The following is a 12556-nucleotide window of genomic DNA, read 5'->3' as shown; positions in this document are numbered from 1 at the left end:
GGCTAGGGCTTGTGCTCCGCCCAAGATGCAGGCAATCGTGCGCGGCTCCTGAAAGCCCCCAGCCTCCTCGTCCTGATGGTGGTCATCGTTTCTCCTTGGCTGCGGCGGCAGCGGTGGGAGGCCTGCGTTGCCTAGCGGGCGATCCTCGCGAGGCTGATCCCTCCAGTCTCCCTCGCGAGGCCGATCCCTCCATCCTCTCTCGCGAGGCGGGTCTTGCCAGCGATCCTCGCGAGGTTGGTCGCGCCACCCTTGGCGCGGCCCGCGGTCTTCCCAGCGTCCTGCGTTTCTTCCTCCTCCTCGACCGTAGCCCCGGTCACCGCGGTCGGGGCGACGGCCGATCCTTCCTTCATGCACGGCTCGGAGTTCTTGGCACTCGTTGGTGTTGTGGGTGTGGAGGTCGTGGTACACGCACTACCGGCTGCCCTTGGGAGGTTCGGGCTGATCTCTGCCCCGCTTGGTGTCTGGTTCTGCCGCGAGAACTGCAGCCCCCTTGCGCTTCACAACCTTGGCCTTGAGCTTCTTCTCTTCTGGGTCTGCGGCAGGCAGCTCGAGGAGGGAGAGACGCCCCTCCTCAGCCCTAGCGCACTTGTTTTCCAAGTTGAACAGCTCCAAGGAAGTGCACAGGTCTTCACGCATCGCCAGCTCCTCCTTCATCTTGACGTCGTGCACTCCGTTGGAGAAAGCAAAGATGATGGCCTCCTCAGTCACCTTGGGGACCTTGAGGCGTGCATTGTTGAAGCGCTGGATATACTTCGGCAGGGTCTCCCCGGGTTGTTGCTTGATGCAGCGCATGTCGCTCATGGCGGGTGGCCGGTCGCGAGTACCTTGGAAGTTGGCGATGAAGCGGGTGCGCATCTCTTCCTAGGAGGAGATTGTGCCTGGAGCCAGGTTCAGGAGCTAGGTGCGGGCCCCGTCCTTGAGCGCCATGGGAAACCAGTTCGCCATGACCTTCTCGTCTCCGTTGGCAGCTTCGATGCCCAGCTCGTAGAGCTGGAGGAACTCCGCAGGGTCGGCCGTGCCGTCGTATCGAGGAGGTAGGTCTGGTTTGAACTTGCCGGGACACGCGATGCTGCGTAGTTCGGTGGTGTACGCGTGGCAGCCTGCTGTGGCCACAGGAGGCCTTAGGTGACGGAGAGCCTGGTCTTGCATGTCCCAACGCGCTGGAGCAGGGGGATGGTCGCGACGTGCTGGAGCAGGGAGCGCCCGGGCGGCTTCTGGCGGGCGAGGGACTTCTTGGCAGCTCTGTTCTTGCTGCGCTGGCACCTGACGGAGCGGGTTCCGCCCAGGGGCCATGCGCCTTGGAGCCATGGCGTCTTCTTGAGGAGGAGGCGGCTGGGGCGCCGCCGGAGCCTCTTCGCCCGCACGGGGCGGGGTGCGGTGCAGCGGAACGGACGGCGCGGAAGAGCCCCCTGCAGCGCGGACAAGCTCGGCGACGCGGTCGAGCCATTCTTCGTAGACGTCATCGACGGGACGGTAGCGCAGGAGATCGTTTGCCGCGATGAGTGCAGCTCGAGCCTCCATGGGCGCGTGGAGCGCGCGGGACGAAGATCCAGCTGGGGCGAGCGAGGGAGTTGCGGTGCGGCCGTCTTGAGGCATGGACGGATGCTAGGACAATTCTTGCCGCTCGTCCCCCGCCGGGCCGGTGGCGGCGTTGGTGGCAGGTGACGGGGAACGACGTGGATGCCCGCCGACAGGGGCCGTCTGGGCAACGCGGGAAGCGAGTGCGGCCCGGCGCTCGGCGCGGGCCCGACGAGCGTCAGACATGGGCGTGACGGTCGGAGGAGAACGGGGCGGTGGAAGACGAATTCCGGCGCACCCCTACCTGGGGCGCCAAATGTCGGATTTCGGGTTCCGGCAGACCCTGGAGGTTCGAACACTGGGGTGCGCGTGGAGATTTCGCCTCCTACCTTCCTGCACCCCTCCGCCGTGCTAGGATCTAAACTAAGGAGAGAACAACACAAGAGACACAGGGTTTATACTGGTTCGGGCCACCGTTGTGGTGTAATACCCTACTCCAGTGTGTGGTGTGGTGGATTGCCTCTTGGGCTGATGATGATGAACAATACAAGGAAGAACAGCCTCGCGAGGGTCTGTTCTTGGCTGAGGCGATGAACTGCTGGGAGGAGTTCAGCCACCTTTCTCTCTCTCTCTCTGCTCTCCTTTGGCCGACCCTTCTAACGAGCCTCTTCCTTCCTACCTCTTTTTCGTCCTACCCCAGCTATGTGGGTGGCTGGTCCTATTTATAGAGGACCTGGTCCTCTCCCCAAATATTGAGCAGGAAGGGAGCCAACAATGGCGGGCTAATTTGAAGGGGGGCAGCAAGTATCAGCTATCCTGACAAAAGTAGTCTTCGCCTGCGCAAAGCTCTGGTGATGACGCCGTCTTGGGCTCCACAGTGACCTCCATCTCGTAGTCCTCCTGGTCTTGGTCTCGTTGCACCGAAATGGCAACCTTTGCCTGATGCCTCGGTACTCCGCGGCTGCGCTTGCCCCCTTTGCACCAAAGAGGAAAGGAGGACGCTGCGCGGGCTGGCACCCGCCTGGCGCCCTGAGTTGTCATGGCTTGCGTCATGGGCACCTCGTGAGGTACCCCGCCTTGATCTCTCCACCTCCTCGTGAGCCAGCCTGACGAGGTCGTGCCTGAGGAGGCTTCGCGTCGTCCGCCCCGCGAGGCTTGGCCCCTCGCGAGGGTCTTGGGTTTGTGTTGGTGAAGATGGGCCGTGCTGGGCCCCCCTTTGAGCCACGCTGCAGGCCGCAGGCAGGCAAGTCTGGGGACCCCCGTTCCTAGAACGCCGACAACGTCGTCCCGACGGGTGTGCCCCACATGTCTGTTTCCCTGTTTTCCCGGAGATATTCGAGCGTTAGTGCTCCGCGTTGCGCATTAGGCCTTTCACTATGTAGGCCAAACGAGACAACTTATTGTTTATTTGAGCCATTCAAGTATAATCATGTGGCGTTTGCTTATTTCTCATTCCTCTCCAACCCTCTTCTCCATCGATCATGTCGCCCTCCAGTCGAGTCCATCCTCCCGCATGCCTCATTTGAACATCCCGCCGAGTATCATTCGCATGTACCCACTCTTGTCCTCTTTCAATAGATCTCCGGACCCCGAGATGAAATCAAGAGGGAACGAGTGGGGGCACGTGATACCTAAGGCGGATTCAAAATTTTGAACCGGTGATCATAGCATCCGCAAATCATATATAAAGGGTATTCAATGTTCGTTTCGTTTTTGAACTTACAATATACTCCCTCCTATCCTTTCTAGTTTACATATAAGTTTTATGTGTAGTCAAAGTATATCTACTTTGATCAAAAAGGTATCAACATTCAACAACGCCCAATCAATATTGTTAGATTCGTACGTACTCCTAGATTTGTACTCGAGATGGTTTCCAATTTGACTATTGACAAGATTAATAGTACATGAGATTAAAATTCGGAATAACACAAAATTTAAAATCGTAAATAGTTTTTATAATGAACACAATTTTGGAATTCATAACATGAATTACCTAATATAATTGGCAACGTGAAAAATCTTCCAAATTACGAACAATTTTTTTTGAAAATTCCATAGATTTTAAGACAAAGATAGATCAAAAAATTTGAACGGAACATTTCCGGAAATTCACATAAATTTCTTAAAACACGAACCTTTACAAAAAGTATGATTATTTTTTAAGTTGTGAACTATTTTTTAAAATGGGAATATCTTTTGAAAATTCGGAAGAATTTTGAAAAATGTGTTTCTTCAATGCAAACATTATTTTCAATTTTTACACATATCGCTAAAACAAAATAATTTTCGAATTTGGAACATTTGTCAAATGATTTTTGTTTAAATCTTGTTTCTTAAATAAGAACATTTTTTAGAAGAATGGGAGTATTTTTAAAATTTTGAACAATTATTGGCATGAAAAAATAAATCCAAACATTTTTTAGAATAGGAACACATTTTTTAATTCGTAACATTTTACGAAATTTTGAATAAAAATTGAAATTGCACACATTTTTGAAATTTCAAATTTCGGAAAAAGTGAAAAGTAGACATAGAATGGGGGAAAATAAAAATAACAGGAACTACAACGAGAAAGGACAGAAAAGAAATATTGGAACAGACACAGACAGAAATGGGCCGCCGACGCTTGGGCGCCCTGTGCGTAACTGAACTATTTGTCGCATTGTGCGGGAACTATGATGTTTTATTGCTGCGCGGGCAAGGAAAACTGGGCTGACTTTACTGGGCTGTAGCTCGCGCGGCCCACGCTCGTAATTCTGCAGAAATCATTTCTCCTTTGCTAACAGATGACGAAAAAGTTTTGTACCACCTCGGATAGCAAAAAAATATTTAATGGTGAATGGATGAAAAATTGGAGAAACGCACCTTGCTTTATTAGTAGGTATAGATAATGTGAAAATTATATCATTGGAAACTCCTTTCACATACGAATTTGACCGTATGCTTTGTGTTAGTTGCATATCATATATTATTACTCTAACATTTGGTCAAAGTTAGCCTCGAAAAATGCATTAGACCCTGTATGCCTTGTGTAAGTTGCATGTCATATATTATTACTCTAACATTTGTGTAAGTTGCATGTGTCATATATTATTACTCTAACATTTGGTCAAACTAGTATAGTGGAAGTGGATCCTCTGATGTAGGTATCCCTGCCTTACCCTCCCTTTCGGTCACTTACTGGAGGACCCGATGCTTGCTAGGCCCCACATGTCAGTTACTCAATGGGTTCGGCCACGTCAGGGGATCATCATCCGTAGTATACTCCCTCTATTTTTATTTACTCCGCATAAAACGAAGGGAGTGGTGGTATAATAAATGACTTGGGTGGGGGAGGGGGAGGGACGTCGGTTTGCTCTCAACTGCGGTCCCACAAGCGAGCGAAAACGCAAGACGAAGCGCATTCCATTCGGTGAGCGGCGTGGAGGGTCCAGTGTGTCGGGCTGCAACGCGAACGCGACAAGAGCTATGTACAGTCAAAACTGATTGACCGGTCGTCACTGGAACCACTATTCACACCAGAACCTTCGCTGCTCGGCCTACGCCAGCCACTGCCCTAAAACCACACCAAATCTCCAGCCCATTCCCCCACCTTTCGATCCCCTAGCCCGCATCAAGCATCCCCTCGTTCGCCGGAAAGACATGGTGCGCCGCAAGATCACTTACTACAAGATGCTGACGTCGGAGCACCGCACAGAAATCGCGGCGGCGGTCGGCACCACAGACCTCCGTTCCCAAGCTTGCTTTGCGGCGGGTCAATCCCCGAGTTCTCTGGAGCCAAGCTACGAGGAGGAGGAAGCCGATCCAGTCCTCGCCCAATCACTCTGGTAAGTCTTCAAGGCAGACTTCCAAACCTTCACAGACTTTCTTCACCGGCGATCCGCAATGACTCTTGGATGCTCAGAACGTGACGCCTAACCGGCTGGAGGATTCACAGTCCTCAAGTGTAATAAGTCTTCAGATCACACAGGCAGGAAGACTTACATGATGTCTAACACTCTTTGGCTCTGGGTGTTTAGGGCTTTATCCTCGCAAGGAATTCTCTCTCAAAGGCTTCGAGGTGGGTTGTGTTGGAGATATGCCCTAGAGGCAATAATAAATTAGTTATTATTATATTATATTTCATTGTTCATGATAATCGTTTATTATCCATGCTAGAATTGTATTGATAGGAAACTCAGATACATGTGTGGATACATACACAACACCATGTCCCTAGTAAGCCTCTAGTTGACTAGCTCGTTGATCAATAGATGGTTAAGGTTTCCTGACCATGGACATTGGATGTCGTTGATAACGGGATCACATCATTAGGAGAATGATGTGATGGACAAGACCCAATCCTAAGCCTAGCACAAAGATCGTGTAGTTCGTATGCTAAAGCTTTTCTAATGTCAAGTATCATTTCCTTACACCATGAGATTGTGCAACTCCCGGATACCGTAGGAATGCTTTGGGTGTACCAAACGTCACAACATAAATGGGTGGCTATAAAGGTTCACTACAGGTATCTCCGAAAGTGTCTGTTGGGTTGGCACGAATCGAGACTGGGATTTGTCACTCCGTGTAAACGGAGAGGTATCTCCGGGCCCACTCGGTAGGACATCATCATAATGTGCACAATGTGATCAAGGAGTTGATCACGGGATGATGTGTTACGGAATGAGTAAAGAGACTTGCCGGTAACGAGATTGAACAAGGTATCAGGATACCGATGACCGAATCTCGGGCAAGTATCGTACCGATGGACAAAGGGAATTGTATACGAGATTGATTGAATCCTTGACATCATGGTTCATCCGATGAGATCATCGTGGATCATGTGGGAGCCAACATGGGTATCCAGATCCTGCTGTTTGTTATTGACCGGAGAGTTGTCTCGGCCATGTCTGCATGACTCCTGAACCCGTAGGGTCTACACACTTAAGGTTCGATGACGCTAGGGTTATAGGGAAAGTATGTACGTGGTCATCGAATTTTGTTCGGAGTCCCGGATGAGATCCCGGACGTCACGAGGAGTTCCGTAATGGTCCGAAGGTAAAGATTTATATATGGGAAGTCATCATACGGTCACCGGAATAATTCGGGGGGTTACCGGTATTGTACCGGGAGCACTGGAGGGGTTCCGGGGGTCCACCGGGAGGGTCCACCTGCCCCGGAGGGCCCTATGGGCTGTGTGTGGATAGGGAAGAGCCCCTTAGTGGGCTGGGCGCCTCCCCCCTAGGGCCCATGCGCCTAGGGTTTGGGGGAACCCTAAAGGGGGGGCGACCCCCTTGCCTTGGGGGGCAAGGCAACCCCCCTGGCCGCCGCCCCCTCCTTAGATTGGATCTGAGGGGGCCGGCCCCCTCTCCCTTGCCCCTATATATATGCGGGGGGTGGGAGGGCAGTCGCACCCAAGTTCTGGCGCAGCCCTCCCCCTCTCCCAAGTCCTCCTCTTCTCCCGCGGTGCTTGGCGAAGCCCTGCAGGATCGCCACGCTCCTCCTTCACCACCACGCTGTTGTTCTGCTGCTGGATGGAGGCTTCCCCAACCTCTCCTTCTCCCCTTGCTGGATCCAGGCGTATGAGACTTCATCGGGCTGCACGTGTGTTTAACACGGAGGCGCTGTGGTTCGGCGCTTAGATTGGAATCAACCGCGATCTGAATCGCTACGAGTACGACTCCTTCATCCGCGTTCTTGCAACGCTTCCGCTTAGAGATCTACAAGGGTATGTAGATGCACTCTCCTTCCCCTCGTTGCTAGATTACTCCATAGATTGATCTTGGTGATGCGTAGAAAAAATTAAATTTCTGCTATGATCCTCAACAGTGGCATCATGAGCCAGGTCTATGCGTAGTTTCTATGCACGAGTAGAACACAAGTTGTTGTGGGCGTCGATTTTGTCAATTTACTTGCCGTTACTAGTCTTATCTTGATTCAGCGGCATCGTGGGATGAAGCGGCCCGGACCGACCTTACACGTACGCTTACGTGAGATTGGTTCCACTGACTGACATGCACTAGTTGCATAAGGTGGCTAGCGGGTGTCTGTCTCTCCCACTTTAGTCGGATCGGATTCGATGAAAAGGGTCCTTATGAAGGGTAAATAGAAATTGGCATATCACGTTGTGGTTTTACCGTACGTAAGAAACGTTCTTGCTAGAAACCTATAGCAGCCACGTAAAAACTTGCAACAACAATTAGAGGACGTCTAGCTTGTTTTTGCAGCATGTGCCGTGTGATGTGATATGGCCAAAAGGATGTGATGAATGATAAATGTGATGTATGAGATTGATCATGTTCTTGTAATAGGAATCAAGACTTGCATGTCGATGAGTATGACAACCGGCTGGAGCCATAGGAGTTGTCTTAATTTATTTATGACCTGCGTGTCAAGATAAACGTCATGTAATTACTTTACTTTATTGCTAAAGCGTTAGCCATAGTAGTAGAAGTAATATATGACGAGGCAACTTCAAGAAGACAAGATGATGGAGATCATGATGATGGAGATCATGGTGTCATGCCGGTGACAACGATGATCATGGAGCCCCGAAGATGGAGATCAAAAGGAGCAAAATGATATTGGTCATATCATGTCACTATTTGATTGCATGTGATGTTTATCATGTTCTACATCTTATTTGCTTAGAACGACGGTAGCTTTAATAAGATGAACCCTCACTAAAATTTCAAGAAAAGTGTTCCCCCTAACTGTGCACCGTTGCGAAGGTTCGTTGTTTCGAAGCATCACGTGATGATCGGGTGTGATAGATTCTAACGTTCGAATACAACGGGTGTTGACGAGCCTAGCATGTACAGACATGGCCTCGGAACACATGCGAAACACTTAGGTTGACTTGGCGAGCCTAGCATGTACAGACATGGCCTCGGAACACGGAAGACCGAAAGGTCGAACATGAGTCGTATAGAAGATACAATCAACATGAGATGTTCACCGTTCATGACTAGTCTGTCTCACGTGATGATCAGACACGGCCTAGTCGATTTGGATCATGTATCACTTAGATGACTAGAGGGATGTCTATCTGAGTGGGACTTCATTAAATAATTTGATTAGATGAACTTAATTATCATGAACATAGTCTAAATTGTCTTTGCAAATATGTTGTAGATAAATAGCTCATGGTGTAGCTCCCTGTTTCAACACATTCCTAGAGAAAGACCAAGTTGAAAGATATTGTAAGCAATGATGCGGACTGGGTCCATAGTCCGAGGAGTGTCCTCACTGCTACACAGAAGGCTTATGTCTTTTGATGCACCGCTCGATGTGCAAACCCCTAGAACGTCGTCTGTGGATGTTGTGAACACCTGATAGACACAATCTAATGACTACTTGATAGTTTAGTGCACCATAATTTACGGCTTATAATCGGGATTCCAATGACGTTTTGAACGCCATAAGACATATGAGATGTTCCAAGAGCTGAAATTGGGATTTCGGGCTCATGCCCGTGTTGAGAGGTATGAGACCTCTGACAAGTTCTTTTGCCAACAAGATGGAGGAGAATAGCTCAACTAGTGAGCATGTGCTCAGAATGTCTGGGTGCTACAATCACTTAAATCAAGTGGGAGTTAAACTTCCAGATAAGATAGTGATTGATAGAGTTCTCTAGTCACTATCACTCAGCTACTAGATCTTCATGATGAACTATGACATGCAAGGGATGGAGTTGATCCCGGGGCTGTTCGCGGTGCTTAAGACCGCAAAAGGTAGAAATCAAGAAGGAGCATCAAGTGTTGATGGTTTAACAAGACCACTGGTTTCAAGAAGGGCAAGGGCTAGAAGGGAAACTTCATGGATGGCAAACCAGTTGCCGCTCCAGTGAAGGAACCCAAGGTTGAACCCAAACCCGAGACTAAGTGCTTCTATTGTAAGGGGAACGGTCACTAGTAGCGGAATTACCCCAAATGCATGGTAGATAAGAAGGCTGGCAACTTCAACAAAGTATATACGTGTTATTAATGTGTACCTCACTAGTACTCCTGGTAGCACCTGGGTATTGGATACCGGTTCAGTTGCTATTATTGGTGACTTGAAGCAAAAGCTACGGACTAAACGGAGACTGGCTAAGGGCGAGGTGACGATGTGTGTTGGAAGTGTTTCCAAAGTTGATGAGATCACCATCGCACGCTCCATCTGCCTTCGGGATTAGTATTGAACCTAGATAAATGTTATCAGGTGTCTACGTTGAGCATGAATATGATTAGATCATGTTCATTGCAATACGGTTATTCATTTAAGTTATAGAATAATGGTTATTCTGTTTACATGAATAATACCTTTCATGGTCATGCACCCTATGTGAATGGTTCATTGAATCTCGGTCGTGGTAATACACATGTTCACGCCAAAAGATGTAGAGTTAATAATGATAGTACCACTTTCTTGTGGCACTGCCGCTTAGGTCATATTGGCGTAAGATGCATGAAGAAACTCCATATCGATGGATGTTTGGAGTCACTTGATTTTGAATCGCTTGACACATGCGAGCCATGCCTCATGGGCAGGATGACTAAGACCCCGTTTTCAGGTACAATGAAACGGGCAAGTGACTTGTTGGAAATCATGCATGCTGATGCATGTGATCCAATGAGAATTGAAGCGTGCGGTGGATATCACTATTTTCTCATCTTCACTGACGATTTGGGTAGATATAGGTATATTTACTTAATGAAGCACAAGTCTAAAACGTTTGAACAGTTCAAGCGATTTCAGAGTGAAGTTAAGAATCATCATAACAAGAAGATCATGTTCCTACAATCTGATCAAAGGGGATTTTCTGAGTTATGAGTTTGGCAATCACTTAAGACATTGTGGAATTGTTTCGCAGTTGAAGCCACCTGGAACACCACAGCGTAATGGTGTGTCCGGACATCGTAATCGAACCTTATGAGATATGGTGCGATCTATGATGTCTCTTACCGATCTACCGCTATTATTTTGAGGTTATGCATTAGAGACAGCTGCATTCACTTTAGATAGGACACCATATAAGTCCATTGAGACGACGTCATATGAACATTGGTTTGGCAAGAAACCAAAGTTGTCATTTCTTAATGTTTGGGGCTGCGATGCTTAAGGCTTCAGCCGGAGAAGCTCGAACCCAAAGCGGACAAACACATCTTCATAGGATACCCAAAGGTGACAGTTGGGTACACCTTCTATCTCAGATCCGAGGGCAAATTGTTTGTCGCTAAGAACGGGTCCTTTCTCGAGAAGGAGTTTCTCTCGAAAGAATTGAGTGGGAGGAAGATAGAACTTGATGAGGTTGTCGAACCTTTACTTCAACCAAAGAGTGATGCAACACAGAAAGATGTTTTCTGTGGCGCCTACGTCTGTTGAATAGGAAGTTAATGATAGTGATCATGAAGCTTCAGATCAAGTTGCTATCGAACCTCGTAGGTCGACAAGGAAATGTACTACTCCTGAGTGGTACGGTAATCCTGTCTTAGATATCATGTTGTTAGACAACAATGAACCTACGAGCTATGGAGAAGCGATGGTGGCCTCGTATTCCGACAAATGGTTAGAAGCCATGAAATCCGAGATAGGATCCATGTATCAGAACAAAGTATGGACTTTGGTGGACTTGCCCGATGATCGGCAAGCCATTGAGATAAATGGATCTTTAAGAAGAAGACGGACGTGGGCGGTAATGTTACCGTCTATGAAGCTCGACTTGTGGGAAAGAGTCTTTTCACAAGTTCAAGGAGTTGACTACGATGAGAATTTCTCACCCGTAGCGATGCTTAAGTCCGTCGGAATCATGTTAGCATTAGCTGTATTTTTCGATTATGAAATCTGACAGATGGATGTCAAAACAAGTTTTCTTACCAGTTTTCGTAAGAAAAGTTGTATGTGATACAATAAAAGGTTTTGTCGAACCTAAGGATGCTAAAAAGGTATGCTGGCTCCAGCAATCCTTCTATGGACTAGAGCAAGCGTCTCGGAGTCAGAATATATGCTATGATGGAGTGATCAAAGCTTTTAGGTTTATACAATGTTTGCTAGAAACTTGTATTTACAAGAAAGTGAGTGGGAGCACTACAACATTTCTGATAAGTATATGTGGATGACATATTGTTGATTCGAAATGATGTAGAATTTCTGGAAAGCATAAATGGTTGTTTGAAGAGTGTTTTTCAAAGGAAGACCTGGATAAAGCTGCTTAAATATTGGGCATCAAGATCTATAGAGATAGATCAAAACGCCTGATGATACTTTCAAAGAACGCACACCTTGACATGTTTTTGAAGGATTTCAAAATAGATCAGTCAAAGAAGGGGTTCTTGCCTGAGTTGTAAGGTGTGAAGTTGAGTAAGACTCAAAGATTGACCACGGCAGAAGAAAGAGGAAGGACGAAGGTCGTCCCATATGCTCTTGTCATAGGCCCTATACGGTATGCCATGCTGAGTACCGCACCTGATGTGTGCCTTGCCACATGTCTGGCAAGAGGGTACAAAGGTGATCTAGGACTGGATCACCAGATAGCGGTCAAAATTATCCTTAGAGGAATAAGGAAATGTTTCTTGGTTATGGAGGTGATAAAGAGTTTGACGTAAAGAGTTACGTCGATGCAAGCTTAACACCTATCCGGATAGCTCTGAGTAGAGATACCGGATATGTATAATGGAGCAGCAATTTGGAATAGCTCCAAGTGGAACATGGTCGCAGCATCTACGATATGACATAAAGTTTTGCAAAATACATAGGGATCTGAATATGGCAAGACCCGTTGACTACAACCTCTCTCACAAGTATAACATGATCAAACCCAGAACTCATTGAGTGTTAATCACATAGTGATGTGAACTAGATTATTGAGTCTAGTAAACTCTTTGGATGTTGGTCACATGGCGATGTGACTTGTGAGTGTTAATCACATGGCGATGTGAACTAGATTATTGACTCTAGTGCAAGTGGCAGACTGTTGGAGATATGCCCTAGAGGCAATAATAAATTAGTTATTATTATATTATATTTCATTGTTCATGATAATCGTTTATTATCCATGCTAGAATTGTATTGATAG

This window comes from Triticum aestivum, chromosome 7A, assembly GCF_018294505.1.
Source record: "Triticum aestivum cultivar Chinese Spring chromosome 7A, IWGSC CS RefSeq v2.1, whole genome shotgun sequence".
Classification (NCBI taxonomy): Eukaryota; Viridiplantae; Streptophyta; class Magnoliopsida; order Poales; family Poaceae; genus Triticum; species Triticum aestivum.
This window is presented reverse-complemented; position numbering follows the sequence as displayed.